Source organism: Aethalodelphis obliquidens, unplaced genomic scaffold (assembly GCF_003676395.1).
Source record: "Aethalodelphis obliquidens isolate GAN/ISIS:26980383/991018 unplaced genomic scaffold, ASM367639v1 scaffold7, whole genome shotgun sequence".
NCBI lineage: Eukaryota > Metazoa > Chordata > Mammalia > Artiodactyla > Delphinidae > Aethalodelphis > Aethalodelphis obliquidens.
The window spans coordinates 56,480,471-56,497,145 of record NW_020837951.1 but is presented as its reverse complement, the minus strand read 5'-3'; the positions used below and the strand labels follow the sequence as shown (position 1 = coordinate 56,497,145).

General features: G+C 41.8%; 1 protein-coding gene across 5 annotated transcripts in view; it reads right to left on the bottom strand.

Annotated features, from left to right (window-relative positions):
* Nucleotides 1-10,150, bottom strand: part of KDM4C (lysine demethylase 4C) — a 400,366-nt gene extending 390,216 nt beyond the window's left edge. For 4 of the 5 annotated variants that reach the window (XM_027105851.1, XM_027105852.1, XM_027105855.1 and 1 more), the window contains exon 1: nt 9,321-9,481. The gene's annotated coding sequence lies outside the window, so the exon portion shown is untranslated. Of the gene's footprint in view, nt 1-9,320 lie in introns of all 5 variants that reach the window. The other variant, XM_027105850.1, reaches the window with a different exon arrangement.
* Nucleotides 10,151-16,675: the final 6,525 nt, after the last annotated feature.

Here is a 16,675-nt window from a genome sequence, read left to right as displayed (position 1 = left end):
GAGGAGGGGAAGGTCACATGCAAGTTACTGTATTTAACATACAGTTAAACTGTATTTAACATACAGTTAAATGAAAAAAAAAATATTCAAAGCAGTAAGTATAGGTACTACCATTTGTGTAAAAAATGCATACATATGCATATACACACATATGCTTGTACAAAATATCTTATAAAGAATATATAGACTATGTCTGGAAAGCCCCAAAAGAAACAGTTTTAACAATGGTTAACTAATAAGAGGAAATGCCTATCTGATGGCCAAAGGTAAGAATATGTACTTTTTACCCATTTACACCTTCTCAGTTTTATACCTTGTTGTATACCTTGCACTGCCTACTTAAAATAATACTTCTTTAACATATATGTACATAAATAATAAAATAAATTTTTAAAAATAAATAAAATTATCAAAAAGGAATGAAAAATGAATTTCCCTATCTCAGGGCTAGATTCTTCCTGCTAATGAAAGCTGCCTGAATGTTGTAGACTGAGAGTTCTCAGTAAAGTGTCCAAATTTTAGGCGAGGGTTCCTTTTGAAAATTAAATAAAAACAAAATGGATGAGATAAGCTACCAGCAAAAATAAATAAATAAATAAGCCTCATCAGTACCATCAGTCTCCCACTCAAAGGGATGCCCGTGACCTTGCTGAGTATTTGATGGACTCCCAAAACAGAACCAAAGCAACAAGACCGATTTTCAATCAGAGAAACAAAGGGATGTCCTCAGGACTAGAATTTAAACAAATGTCTAGTGCAAAAGAAGAGTTAAAAGGTGGAGATAAAGAAAGAGCCAAAGTGAAGAAATGTGTCTTCTTTAACCTCCTTCAACAGGAAAAACGAACCTGCAGGAAGAATGTCCTAATGAACAGAAGTGAGTACTTCTAAGGGTCAAGAGAAGCCCAGCAGGTGAAAAATACCCCAGTTCAGATTACTCCTCAATGCTACCATCTCCATCTGTGGGACCTGCCTGTCACCAAATAATGTGTACTTTCCCAGGGACCAGACTTTCTAGAAAGAGCCCTGAGGAACAAACATGTATGCTTTGGGTCTGAGTTCTGGTTCTTCCTGTGAGTTTGATTAGGGAGTGACACTGAGGACCTTAGTCCTCCAATGCTTGACATACTCTGAATCACTGGGAAAAGTTCAGATTTCTGAACCTGCAATGCTGAAAATGAGAACAAGAATACGTAATCCCCCAAAAGTGATGTCACTGTCACACACACACTCCAAAAGGTCCTATCTGGCCAACTGTCCTTATTTTGACATCTCTCTCTAATTTCAAACTTTTCCCATTCCTTCTCTAGTAAATAGTAAATCAATACTTAAAATATGTATTTTGTACAGTTATCAAATATATTTTCAAATATTTAATTTAATCTACTAAGGCCTGAGTGTTAAAAGCCTAAATAATTTTAAATACAGCTTTGGGAAATTTTACTGATGATTACACATTACAAACTGTTACTATATGTTTCCTTCAATTTGGTTTCTAAGTCCCACTATAACTAGACATTTTCCAAATTTAACAGAAAGGTATCACCTGTATACACCCTAGTTCATCCCAAACCCTCTCCATCCCTTCCACTCATGCCAGACTGCAGGGTTTAATAAGGGCTATTAGGACTTTCTAAATGATCAACTGTAAGTGAATATTCATTATCAACATGCTTGAGCATGCCAGGGAGAGATTTCAGCAAAATAAAAGATAAAAAACAAGGCTTAGTAAACTTTGATAACTTAGAAAAGGAAAAATATGCAGGCTAGGAGCAGATACGTAGAACACTGTGCAGTGCAAGATTACATATCATGAAGGTAGAATGTAAGTCCTGCTTGGACAGAGGTTCCCAAAACACAGTCACTAGAAACCTGGCCTCTAACCACCATTTTAAAGTGTATATTTTTTAAAATTTTATTTATTTATTTGGCTCCATTGGGTCTTCGTTGCTGCACGCGGGCTTTCTCTAGTTGTGGCAAGCGAGGGCTACTCCTCGTTGCATTGCGCGGGCTTCTCATTTCTGTGGCTTCTCTTGTGCAGCACGGGCTCTGTGGCATGTGGGCTTCAGTAGGTGTGGTGCGCGGGCTCAGTAGTTGTGGCTTGCGGGCTCTAGAGCGCAGGCTCAGCAGCTGTGGCACACGGTTTTAGCTGCTCCGCGGTATGTGGGATCCTCCCAGACCAGGGCTCGAACCCATGTCCCCTGCATTGGCAGGCGGATTCTTAACCACTGCACCACCAGGGAAGTCCCTAACCACCACTTTAAGAAAGGTGTTATTTTTCCTATTTGCAAATACGTGGTAATGTATAGGAAATTTTTTTTTCAACTGAGCCTTTCTTACTATAAATATAATAATGTTCATTCTCAAAAAAAATTTTTTTAATGAAGGGAAATCAAAATTACCAGTAATCCCACCACCAAGTTAACATTCCAGTGTATTTTTTCTAGACATACACATTTATAAACATGTTTAAACACAACTAGGATCATACAATGTATACAATTTTGTTTATTGCTTTTTTTCATTAAACAAAGAAGGTTTGGAATTACCTAATGTTTTTAAATATTCTTCCAAGTTAGTAATAGCAGAGCATAGAGTTCACTTAAAATAGACCCTGTGCTAGACACTTAGGTTATTTCTAATAATTTAGTTAGCAAAATATATAAGAGATCAATATTTCATGGTGGGGTAAACAGCACCAAGCTTTTTCCTCACAGGAGTTCTGGTAAGTGAACAAATGAGAACCACAGCCCTAAGGATAAGCTCTAGTGATACGCTGAACGTGACACTCATGCCCGGCCAGGCTCCTTAATTCATACCTTCACAAATACTTACTGGTTTGCCTTGATCCCCTTGTTTTCATTTCTGGAATTGTTTGGTTTGTAATAAATTGAGAAAATAAAATTGATGAGCAGCCAGCCTTAAAACACACCTGTAATGAGCTCAAGGAAGCAGGGTGGGAGAGTGCTATTAGTGGCCCCAGAGAAACCTGGAAGAGAAGACCTAAAACGAGTCAGGTTTAGATTTTTCTCAACCTGACCTTAAGCAACCCTCCTTTGAGATCAGGCCAGAATTTCTAAGAATAACTAGCTTTTGGCAACAGCTAATTCTTTAAACGTGTGAGGGGGGTTGGAGGGTGGTATTTAAAGCTATACTTATACTTCCCATCAGGTAAGACTAAGAAAATAGTAATTGTGTTTCGAAAGGGGGAAAGGGGCTAATGGATTGCCTTAGACCTCTGCTATTCAAACTGCCGTCAGCAGTCCTACGTGATTTAGTGGGTTATATCAATATTTTTTATAATATGTTATACAGTATCAGAGTACAGACAATATCAGAGTACAGAACAGGTGGCAAACTATTATTTTGTGAAATTTTTGTTTCAGTTTTATAGTGTGTGTGTGTGGTCCGGATGGGTAAAAGGTACTTCCTACCGTGTGCCTGACTTTAATTTTTTAGTTTCCTTAATTTTTTCATATATGTAAATGTCATTAATTTGTATAACAAAGGTTTACTGAGCACCTATACTATAGTGCTGGTGAGACAGCAGTGTGCTGCTGTGATGTAAGTGAATAATAGTTGATCCCTGCCATTGTAGAATTCTTTCAGTTTAGAAACAAACTATCACATAATCACATAAATATAAGATTATAAACTGCTAAGTGTTATGGAAGGAAAAGTTTAGTAAATTAGAATCAGTTATCATTAGGGAAGCTGATTTAGATTGGGGAAAAGGTAGGGGTGACAGGTCAGGATTGTCTGAGAAACTGCATTCAAGCAGAGACCAGAAAGATGTACTTGGAAAGGAAGGGAGTGGGAAGGAAAATCTGCCTGGCAGAAAATGGCACTTTCAGCAAGGGTCTGTAAGGTCTGGGGAAATGAAAAGCCACTGGGCAGCTTCCCCGGTGGCGTAGTGGTTAAGAATCCGCCTGTCAATGCAGGGGACACGGGTTCGAGCCCTGGTCCGGGAAGATCCCACATGCCGCGGAGCAACTAAGCCCATGCGCCACAACTACTGAGCCTGTGTGCGCGCCTAGAGCCGGTGCTCCGCAACAAGGGAAGCCACCTTAATGAGAAGCCCGCTCACCATAGTGAAGAGCAGCCCCCGCTCGCTGCAACTAAAGAAAGCCCATGCAGCAACAAAGACCCGACGCAGCCATAAATAAATAAATAAATTTATTTAATTAAAAAAAAAAGAAAAGCCACTGGACGGAAAGGTAGAACCATCTATTGATAAATAAGGCTTAGTGGGGGAGCTTGGGATAGGAAGAGATAATGCAGGACTTTTAAATGTCCCGAGGGCCATTAGAATGATCCAATTTGCATTTTAAAAGATCACTGGGTAGAGAAGAGATATCAAGGGGGGTAGAGTGGATACAGAGGTGGTACCAGGTGGAGACTAGAAGACTGATTTGATTCATATTTAGGAAGCAGAAGTGACAGGTTTGGTGATGGTACAAATGCGAGGGCTGAAGAGCCATGAGGCGTCTGGGATAACCCTCAGGTTTCCCAAGTTAACAAAGAAATGGAGTGAGGTACAAGAAAAACTCAGAGGAGCAGAGTGGAGAGGAAAGATCACAGTTTGGCCTGTTATAGTTAACAGGTAGAGATGCCAAATTAATAACTAAAACTGGATGGAAATATAAAACAAAGAAGTCATCACCAAAACGGTTTTGATGATACATTATTCTGCTCCTTAAATATTTACCCACAGTAATGTATAATACAAACCCAGAAGAATCTAGAATAAATTTTAAAGTCTCACAGAAACAGACTCACAGCCTTAGAAAAACAAACTTATGATTACCAAAGGGGAAAAGTTGGGGGGGGGATAAATTAGGATAAATCAGAGGTTGGGATTAACATGCACACACAACTATATATATCAAATAGATAATCAACAAGGACCTCCTGTAGAGCACAGAGAACTGTACTGAATACTCTGTAATAAACTCTATGGGGAAAAAATCTGAAAAAAAAATAGGTATATGTATAACTGAGTCACTTTGTTGTACACCTGAAACTAATACAACATTGTAAATCAACTATACTCCAATATAAAATAAAAATTAAATTAAAAAAAATTTTAGTCTCTATGGAACAGCAATTCATAAATACCACAGCAGCTGAAGCCACTGTGTATCTGAAAATACAGAGCAAGAGCAACGGTGTAACTAAACAGTCACATTCAAAACAATCCTCTTTTATGAAATAGTAAGGAATCACTTGTCTATTGTGTTCACAATATGCTCCACATCTAACACAGCGCATGGCACATAGGAGGTGTTATCTATTGAAGACAAGTACCCACTACTAGGCAGAATAAACCACAGCAAAAATAAAACAAATGGCGCAAATAACAAGCAATTCTGCAAGGAAAAACTCGAGTATGAAACATACAAATGTGTAAATAAGGACATTTCTCAGAGAAAAAAAGGGAAATGAGTTATTTAGCACAAACTCAGTTCTCATACCCAAATAGATGCTATGTTCTGGTCCCTAAGAATCGGCTTAATTTCAAGCTTCTAGGGAAGACCACCCCAGGCAACCTCACTGATCCCTAGAAGTCCCTACATATGAGAAAGAACAGAAATGTAATAAAAGCTTGATGTTGAAAAGCTATAGTAAAATCTCATCTAGGTTATTAAAACAAAACAAAAAAGGTTAAAAATGGCAATTACTAATGACATTTTTTCCTCTAAAGTCTCCTGTTGTCAGATTTTCTAACAAACATGGATTTTAACTGGTTTTTTCTCCTGCTCACAAAGGTCACACTGATACATAGGAGAAAAATCCAAAGATGCACATAAACACGAAGGAGACAAATTAACCATATTCCCATTGCCCAGAAGTAACCACTTTCAGTGTTTCATGTGGAGCTTTTTCTGTGCATACATGGGGACGGAAAGTAAAGAGTGATACACAGCTAGACTTAAGTCTATAAATGAGATTACAGAACACTGCTATGGCAAGTATATAGGACTGAGGAAAGACTAACCTAAAGTGACAACTGAGCTGAGCTATCTGAAGGATGAGATGGAATTAACCAAACAAAGAAGCACAGGCTGCTAGGCAGAGAGAACAAGAATGTGTGCTGGGTACCGAACCCCACCAAGCCAGGCAACTGGGGAGAGGGAGGAGACTGGCTGGGCAAAGCCTTGTTGAGAGGACTCAGGGAAAGAATGAGGTGAGGTCACTGAAAGAGAAGCAAGGTAGATAGACTCCTCAAAGGGAATGTCCCAATTGCTTAGGTGGGAAAAGGATTAGGCCCTACAAGTGTGGACTTAGATGATCAGCATCTTCTCCCAAAGGGTGTAAAGAGTAGGGGCACAGGGGAATCTTTGGGGAGGCGAGAGGGGGGGTGAAGCTGCAGGGAGAAAAAGATAATAATCCGATATTTTAAATTTATATTTTAGGCTCCATAAAGCCTTCTAGACTGATAAGGATAAAGAAAATGTAGTGATTTTAACTATGGTACAACTCCCAAGAAATTCATATTAGAAATGAAGGTAGGGAGAGAAGCATTAACTATTCATAGTACAAAAAAGAAAATATAAATTTTAAAAGACTGAAAGACCTGCATTAGACACTGAGTTTAATGACAGCATGGAATGTACCTGTTTTATCATCATATCTCTAATAAACATACAGCAAATAAATCAATATCAAGGGAATAATCATTATGAGTATTACGTATGAAAAAAGACTGGGCTAACAGAAAGGGACGATCTTAATGACATCCAGACAAGAAAAACACAACACTATACTCAGGACAAAGCCACACACAGAGAATTCTGCCTCTAAGAAGTGGTCTTCGTAGTGAAGCACAAAGGAGTCAATAGGCCTCTCAAAGGGGCCTATCAATACTATTATCCCTACCTGCTCATTCACTCATTCAAGAGAAAATGTTTAATCCAGAAACTCCACTACTAGGTGTATACCCAAGAGTTAAAAAAAAAAATGCATACAAAACTAGTTCATGAATGTTCATAGCAGCATCATTCATGACAGCCAAAATGTACAAACAACCCACACGCCCATCAACCAACAAACACATAAAATGTGATATATCCATACAGTGGAATATTATTCAGCCATAAAAATGAATAAAGTACTGAAATATGCTATATATAACATGGATGAACTCTGAATATTATGCTAAGTGAAAAAACTCTAGCCACAAAAGACCAAGTATTATATAAGTACATTTATATGGAAAGTCCAGAACAGGCAAGTCTACTGAGACAGAAAGCAGATTAGTCCTTGCCTGGGGCTGGGGTGAAGACTGGATTTGGAAGAAATGGACAGTAACTGCTAATGGGAAAGTATTTCTTTTTGAGGTGATAAAAATGTGCTAAAATTGATTGTGCTGATGGTTGCACAATTCTATACATATACTAAATACCATGAAAAAAAATCCACTTTAAATAGGTGGATTTTATGGTATGTGAATTATATCTCAATAAAGCTGTTATTAAGAAACAGGGTATTTTGAGCACTGGGGCACTATGGTAAACTGCTGGAAATAGAACAAAGAAGACACACACACACACACACAAAACCTGTCAGAGCTCTAACATTCTCGTAGAGGAGAAAAGGCAATCAACAGGCAATTAGAAAACGATGCGAAGAGCAAAGAATTCAGACTGTACCCCAGCGGGACCTAACCTAGCCCTGTATGATTACGATGTCTAGAAGAGAACTCAATATACCAGATTTTCGTCCTTAAATTGAAATTTAAGTCTAAGAAGCTTTTTTAAAATTAAGTACCTGTTCAGCCTCTTAAAATCTGCATTCTTACTGAAGGTTAACAGATTCTTCTTTTAAGCATTTGTGCACATGCAATGTTTAAAATATGTTTTTAACTTTACAAAAGCAACAGATTACAGTCTGTTAATAAAATGAAACAAGTCTCCGATTTAAATTGTATTGCCAAGTTCGTAGGGTGCTGTAAAGATTATGTGCAAACTTTTCATAAGACCTTAAATTGGAAGAAAGAGGGCCTAAAAGACCCGAACCGTGTGACACATTCCAAAACAAAGCCTGGGAGTTGGGAGGGGACCCGCAAGGTAGGAGACCTAGACTAATGATCATAAAGAACTGAGTGCTACAAAGTAAAAATGGACCTTTAATATTTAAAGTCACTAATTTTCAAACACGACACTTCGAAATTAGAATATTAGTAACCGTTGCCATAGGAACAGTGACGCTGAGTTTCCCGAGATTAAAAATAAAAAATACTGCAAATTCAAGTGGGTGAAATAGGGCAAAGTTTGGTCCGAACGTAGGTGAACCGAGCCTACCAAAAAACTTCCACAAGGGTTAAGAGTGGACCGGCTGCAACTTTTAACCTACACTTCCGAAGCAGCGCTTGATAAATCACCCAGCAGGGTAATTTACCAACTGCTAAAAAAAAAAAAAAAAAAAGTTTGCCCTCTCTTCTCCAGGGGGAGGAACCACACAAAAACGCTCCCTGGCATTCGCCCACAACCAAAACCAGACCGTGCAGACGTGCGTGGTTGCAGCTCAAGGGGAGACTGGCTCCGAGTTCACCCGGAAAGCATCCGAATCGAGCCCTGCTGGTTTCATTGGCTGAGCCCCGAGGAAAACCCCAAGCTCGAGCCCGGAGCCCCAGCCTGCCTGGCTCCTTTCTTCACATTCCCACCCCCCGCCACGTCCTATGCCTGGCATTCCACGCGACCCGATCCAACTCATATTTATTAAGCACCCACTGTCTACACCGCATCGTGGCTAGAGGCACTGCAGGAAGAAATGGCCCCACGCCGGAAAAACCAATAGGATAGCCACAGGGGCTAAGGACGGACCCGAGAGAGGAGCTGGCTACCTACGGTGGGGTAGTCTGGAGAGGAGCCCTCACCCTCACCCCGCGGGTCATGAGAGTCCCAGGGAAGAGATGGCCCCGAGGGGCGCACCAGGCCCGGCCTCCGCGGAGTCCACCGCAGACCGGGCTGGGAGGGGAAAGGTAAGGAGTAGGCATCCCCGGACCACCCGCGCGCCCCTTCCAAGGAGCCCGACCCTGACTCCGGCCCCCGGGAGAACGGCGAGCTTGGGGACCGAACCCCCGGAGGGCCGGAGCGGGCTGTCACTGGCTCCCGCCTCCCACCCCAAGACCATGGCCGGCCGCTCTCTCGCCAGCGTGACAGTCGCGGCGGCCGCGGACCTAGCGTCTCTGGCCCGGCGTCTCCGCTCCGCCGGACGCCGGCACCCCCTGCTGCCCCGCGCAGAGCGGGGCAGTGCCAGGAAGACCGCCCGGGCCCCTCCCCCAACGGTCCCCATCCCCCGGACTCCGGAAAAGCAGTTACCTGGCGCGCAAGCGGGGGAGAGGACACGACCCAGAAGAGGAAGGTGAGAAGGCAAACGGTGGCCTCCGGCCCAGGGAGATTCGGGAAATTTGGGAGACTTGTTCCGCACTGGGTGACAGCTGTTCGCTGCGCACGCGCACCCGGACCCAGTCGCCCGATGACTCCGCCGCTCCTCACCCTCCCGTCGAGGGGCAGGGAGACAGCGGCGAAGGCGCGCGCACAGCGCCAGCCGGCTCTCCCTGCGCGAGGGCGCGCGCGCCGTCACGTGACCGCGGGGCCCGGCACTTAGTGGGTCACGTGAACTTCCAAACAGCTTAAAGGTGCCAGGCACCTTCTTGCTTTGGGCTTAATCTTCCGCACTGTTCTTAGCTTAGGCTCCCGCCGCGCTTCGTGTTTTCTGGAGACGGACATGTCCCCTTTTGCCCAGAACGGGAAGACACTTGAGCAGAAGGAAGGAACAGGTGCACAGAACCTTGCCTGGAAGCGCCTACCGGGTTCCCTCAGGGCTGGACCTGATGGAGTCCACGCGCCACACGTCGCCCTGGGTTCCGACGCGGGCCTATGGCGGCCTCCGGAACGCGAACGTCAGAGTGGCGTTGCCCTGGGTGCGGCCTCGGAATGCCCAGCCGAGCCTGGCTAGGATGTCGCTGCTCGCTGCTGGGCAGCAATGACAGCGTCATACGGCCGGGGCTCCTGAGCCTCCAGACCGAAATGGGAGATCCCGAGTGAGCGAAGGGTGTGTGCCTGCCAACCCTTTAACAAGTAACTCAAGCGAGAAGCTGTGCTGTTAGCCGAGGGGAGTGAAACTGCCCTGTACTGCAGTCACCTACGCGGAACAAGTTCCGCACCGCGCAGGTGTGCTCTTGAGTCCCGAGGCGACCCCCATAGGAATTCGGACAGGGGGGGGGTCTCTCAAAAACTTGGGGTGACAGCACTATGGCCTGAATTGTAGTAACAGGAAGTGCAGGTACCTCCGGACCCCTCAGACGTACTTAAATTAGCTTGCTACAACTTGTTATTTCTGTGCTGTACCTCTGTCTTCCAAGGTGTCAGAAAGAACCACACAGACCTTACTTAACTAAGGTCTTTGTACTACCAAAGACAGATGGCTGAGCACCAGGTGTTTTGCAAAGCTGAACAATTTTTTTAACTTCCTGTAGAGTTCCCAGCTGGGTCCTTTGTGACGTTTCCTCTAACGTCTTCTCGGCGAAGAAAGATTGGGCAGAACCTTACACTTCTGAGCACACTCGGGCTGTCTCATATGCTGAGTTTTCTACTACAATCCACTGATTTCTGTTTTTTTTTAATATCTAAACAGGTCCACTTACCGCACCCTGGGAGTCTTTTCTCCCTGGAAGGAGCATTGCGAGGACAGATGAAATATGGGTGATTAAGTAAAGCTAATGGAATTATTGGGTCACCACATTTCATAAGTCATTAAATTAGAATTATTACCCACATAGGTACACGATTGAACTTACCTAATATGTAAACTCAACTGGGACTTTTCCAAATGTGTATACTATGAGGATCCCAACCCTCCTTACAAGTCAATCGGATATGCTAAAACAATAAACGTATAACAGCATTCATTTAGGGCTTACTGTGAACTTGACACTGTTTTAAGAGCCTCACATATATTAACGAAATTAATCCTTATAATCATTCAATGAATAGGTATGATTATTACCTCCTTGTTACAGATATGAAAACCGAAGTATTGAGATTAAGAAATATGTCAACTACTGAGAATCCGCCTGCCGATGCAGGGGACACGGGTTCGTGCCCCGGTCCGGGAAGATCCCACATGCCGCGGAGCGGCTGGGCCCGTGAGCCATGGCCGCTGAGCCTGCGCGTCCGGAGCCTGTGCTCCGCAACGGGAGAGGCCACAACAGTGAGAGGCCCACGTACCGCAAAAAAAAAAAAAAAAATTGTAACAATAAAAACCATTCATTTTAGCAAATAAAAACTACATACCTAAGTTGAAGTTGCAAACTCAGTATTTATAGTTGTTTAAATCAATCCTTTTTATTATGTATTACTGTTATTATTTGTACTATGTTTTATGAACAGGTTTTGGATCATGATATAACTATGAACAGGACAGATGTGGCCTTGCTCTCATGGAACACACAATAAAGCCACAATGAGATACCAACATACATCCACAAAAATGGCTAAAAATAAAAACTGACAAACATTGGTGACAATATGGAGAAATAGAAATACATATACATATGCATCAAGCACATACACAAAAAGGTTTATAGCATTACTTGTGAGGCCCCAAACTGGAAACAACCCAGGTATCTATCAGCAGTTAAGTGGAGATATAAATGTCAATAAATTTCTACAATGGAAAACTATACAGCAATAAAAATAAATGAATTACTGCTACCCAGAACAGAATGACAATCTCACAAAAACAATGGTAAGTGAAAGAAGACAGACCCAAAAGAATACATGCTGTGTTATTCCATTTATTTAACATTTAAAAATAGATAGAACTATTCTATGGTGTTAAAAGTTAAAATAATGGGGACTTCCCTGGTGGCGCAGTGGTTGAGAATCCGCCTGCCGATACAGGGGACACGGGTTCGAGCCCTGGTCTGGGAAGATCCCACATGCCACGGAGCAACTAAGCCCGTGCGCCACAACTACTGAGCCCACGTGCCGCAACTACTGAAGCCACCGCAATGAGAAGACCGTGCACTGCAAGGAAGAGTAGACCCTGCTCGCCACACTGCTCGCCGCGTGCAGCCACAAAGACCCAACACAGCCAAAAATAAATAAATAAATTTTAAAAATTTATTTTTAAAAAAAAGTCAAAATAATGGTTGCCTTTGAGGAGAAGAAAGGGGTGGAGCAATTGGGAGGGGAGGGGAAAGGAACCTCTGGGGTGTGGCTTATGTTCTATTTTTTAACCTGGATGATAATAATTGTGATAATTCATCAAGCTGTACACTTATGATTTGTGCACTTTTATATAAGTGACATTTAAATTTAAAAGGTTTTTCAAATATTTAGTATGTTAATATTTGTATATTTTTTATAGCAACTTTCTTACCCACCTTTTGACAAATGGACCACCCAGGTTGATTTAACTTGATAAATAAAGGGTAAAACTTCTGAACCTTCCCTTTCCTTTTGAACAAAATTTTTTGTTGATTAGAAAGGGGAAAACTTGAAGGCAAAAACAAGTGAAAAGGAAACTGAGTGTCTTTTTCCTTTGCTCCTATTGACCCTTAAGAATTTCAGTAACTGAAAGAGTTTTCTCTCTACTGTTTCCCTAACTTGGATAGTTTCTTTATCAGGGTTGTCAGTAACTCACAATGAAATACAATAATTTTGTTAGCATAAGTAATTTTTTAGCTTTCTCAGCCATATTATATACATACTGATATTTCAAATCCTTTTTAGTTGCAGGCAAAGAATATACAGGCATACCTTGGAGATAATGTGGGGACTGTTCCAGACCACTGCAATAAAGTGAGCCGTATGAATTTTTTGGTTCCGTAGTGTACATAAAAGTTATGTTCACACTATACTGTAGTCTATTAAATGTGCAATATCATTATGTCTTAAAAATGTACAGACCTTAATTTAAAAATACTTTATTGGCAAAAAAACGCTAACCATCATCTGAGCCTTCAGAAGGTTGTAAACTTTTTGCTGGTGGAAGGTCTTGCCTCGGTGTTGACGGCTGCTGACTGATCAGGGTGGTGGTTGCTAAAGCTTGGGGTGGCAGTGGCCATTCCTCTAAATAAGAGCAATAAATTTTGCTACATCAAATGACTCTTCCTTTCACAAATAATTTCTCTGTAGCATGCAAAGCTCTTTGATAGCATTTCGCTCAGAGTAGAACTTCTTTCAAAATTAAAGTCAATCTTCACAAATGCTACTACTGCTTTATCAACTAAGTTTATGTACTAATCTAAATTCTTTGTTGTCATTTTAACGATCTCCACAGTATCTTCACCAGGAGTTGATTCCATCTCAAGAAACCACTTTCTTTGCTCATTCATAAGAAGTGACTCCTTATTCATTCAAGTTTCACCGTGAGGTTACAACAATACAGCCACATCTTCAGGCTCCACTTCTAATTCTAGTTCTCTTGCTATTTCCATCACATCTGCAGCTCCTTCCTCCACTCCCCTCAAAGTCATCCATGAGGGTTGGAATCCAATTCTTCCAAATTCCTTTATTTACTCTATTTATTTATTTTTGGCTGCGTTGGGTCCTCGCTGCTGCGTGCAGGCCCTCTCTAGTTGTAGCGAGTGGGGGCCACTCCTCGCTGCAGGGTGCAAACCTCCCATGGCGGTGGCCTCTTTTTTTTGTTGCGGAGCACGGGCTCCAGGCACGCGGGCCCCAGCAGCCGCAGCATGCAGGCTCAGCAGCAGTGGTGCACAGGCCAGCTGCTCCACGGCATGAGGCATCCTCCCGGACCCGGGCTCGAACCCGTGTCCCCTGCACCAGCAGGCAGACTCCCAACCACTGTGCCACCAGGGAAGTCCCCCAAATTCCTTTAATGTTGATATTTTGACCTCTTCCCATGAATCTCAAATGTTCTTAATGGCATCTAGAATGCTCAATCTTTTCCAGAAGATTGTCCGTTGACTTTGTCCAGATCCATCAGAGGATAACTATGGCCACTATAGCCTTATGAAATGTATTTCTTAATTAATAAGACTTGAAAGTCAAAATGACTCCTTCATCCATAGGCTGCAGGATGGGTGTTGTGTCAGCAAGCATAAAAACAACACTAATCTTGTTGTACACCTGGATCAGAGCTCTTGGGTGACCAAGTACATTGAGCAGTCAATGAGCAGTAATATTTTGAAAGGAATCTGTTTTTCTGAGCAGTAGGTCTCCACAGTGGGCTTAAAATATTTAGTTAACCATCTTGTAAACAGATGGGCTGCCAATCAGGCTTTGTTGTTCCATTTATAGAGCACAGGCAGAGTAGATTCTGCATAATTCTTGAAGGCCCTAGGACTTTTCCGAATGGTAAATGAGCATTGGCTTCAACTTCAAGTCATTAGCCCCTAATAAGACAGTCATTCTGCCCTTTGAAGCTTTGAAGCCAGCCATTGACTTCTCCTCTTTAGCTATAAAAGTCCTAGATGGCATCTTCTTCCAATATAAGGCTGTTTCATCTACCTTGAAAATCTGTTGTTTAATGTAGCCACCTTCGTCTTAGCTAGATTTGGATAACTTGCTGCAACTTCTACATCAGCCCTTGCTGCTTCCCCTTGCACTTTTATGTTATGGAGATGACTTCTTTCCTTAAACATCATGAACCAACCTCTGCTAGCTTCAAATTTTTCTTCTGTAACTTTCTCACCTCTCTCAGCCTTCATAGAATTGAAGAGAGTTAGGGCCTTGCTCCAGATTAGGCTTTAGTTTAAGGGAATGTTGTGGCTGGTTTGAACTTCCATCTAGATCACTCAGACTTTCTCCATATCAGCAAAAAGGCTGCTTCATTTTCTTATCATTTGTGTGTTCACTTGAGTAGCACTTTTAATTTCCTTCGAGAACTTTTCCTTTGCATTCACAACTTGGCTAAGTACTTTGCTTGAGGCCTAGCTTTGGGCTTATCTTGGCTTTCGGACATGCCTCCCTCACTAAGCTTAATCATTTCTAGCTTTTGATTTAAAGTGAGAGATGTGCAGCCCTTCCTTTCACTTGAACGCTTATAGGCCATTGTAGGGTTATGACTTGGTCTAATTTGAACACTGCTGTGTCTCAGGGTATAGAGAGACCCAAAACAAGGGAGAGAGAGGGGGAACAGTGAAGCAGTCAGAACACACACAACATTTATCAATTGTTTGCCGTCCTATGTGGTTGTGGTTTGTGGTGCCCCAAAACAATTATAACAGTAACATCAACGATCACTGATCACAGATCATCAAAACAAATAAAATAACGAAAATTTTGTGAGAATTCTCACAACATATTGTGAGAATTACCAAAATGCAACATAGAAACAGGAAGTGAGCAAATTTTATTGGAAAAATGGTGACCATAGACTTGCTCAATGCAGGGTTGCCACAAAACTTCAATTTGTAAAAACCACATTATCTGCAAAGCACAATAAAGCGAAGTAAAATAAAGCAAGGTATGGGGCTTCCCTGGTGGTGCAGTGGTTAAGAATCTGCCTGCCAATGCAGGGGACATGGGTTTGAGCCCTGGTCCGGGAAGATCCCACATGCTGCGGAGCAACTAAGCCCGTGAGCCACAACTACTGAGCCCACGTGCCTAGAGTTCATGCTCTGCAACAAGAGAAGCCACCACAATGAGAAGCCCGGGCACCGCAACAAAGAGTAGGCCCCCCTCACCACAACTAGAGAAAGCCTGCGTGCAGCAACGAAGACCCAACACAGCCAAAAATAAATAAATAAAATAAATAAATTTATAAAAAACAAAAACAAGGTATGCCTTGTTATTATTTTTTTTTAATAAAAAGGGGGATGATTTTTAAAATATTTTCTCTCCTTAGTTTGCTGAAATCACTTCTGGTTAGTAAGGAAAGCAGCAGGTCCATTTACGACAGCATATGACAATACCATGTGTGTGTTAACCAACTTCTTTAGTCTGTAAGCCAGAGGTTTAATGGAACAAGGTGTATTGGTTTACATTGTAAACCCAAGAAAAAATTATCTGGAGTAATAAGTCTATCTTACAACATATCTAACCATTAAATACCATATAATTTCCAGTGTATTAAAGTGTATCTGATTTAAACCAATCTATGGAGAAGACCTATTAATTAATTCACTCATTCAAGCTTTATTGAAATATGCTAGGAAATAGTACTCTGGTATGAATTATAGAAACAAAATGTTCTATTTGGTGGAGAAATTATTGTCTCTGCCAAAATGAAAACAAATTCTTTTTTTTATACTTTATCTATGTTTCATCGTAAGTTAATACTTATTTTCCATAAAAAATGCTTTGGGGTCTTCAGCAAGTGAAGTGAAGGACTTTTGTTTATATATCTTTTAAGTGCTCACTCCCACTGGGAAAACTGGCATTACCTGCTAAAGTTGAACATATGCATACCCTGTGACCCAGCAATTTCTCCCCTACGTCTGCTTATATATATGCATCAAAATACATGTTAAGAGCAGCATTATTGGTAATTAGCAAAAACATATTACTAAAGATAAAAGGTAGAGGCCAGTGTTTATAGATTTAATAATCATAGAACAGGCCATATATTTCAGGTAGAGGCCAGGTATGCCTCTCTTAGGCCTCAGGTGGAGCCAGAAAGAAAAGGTAGAAGAAAAGTTTCAGGCCCATGAAGTCCCTGTGGTGGGGAAGTGGTCCAAACTGACCAGGAGAAAACAGAGGCC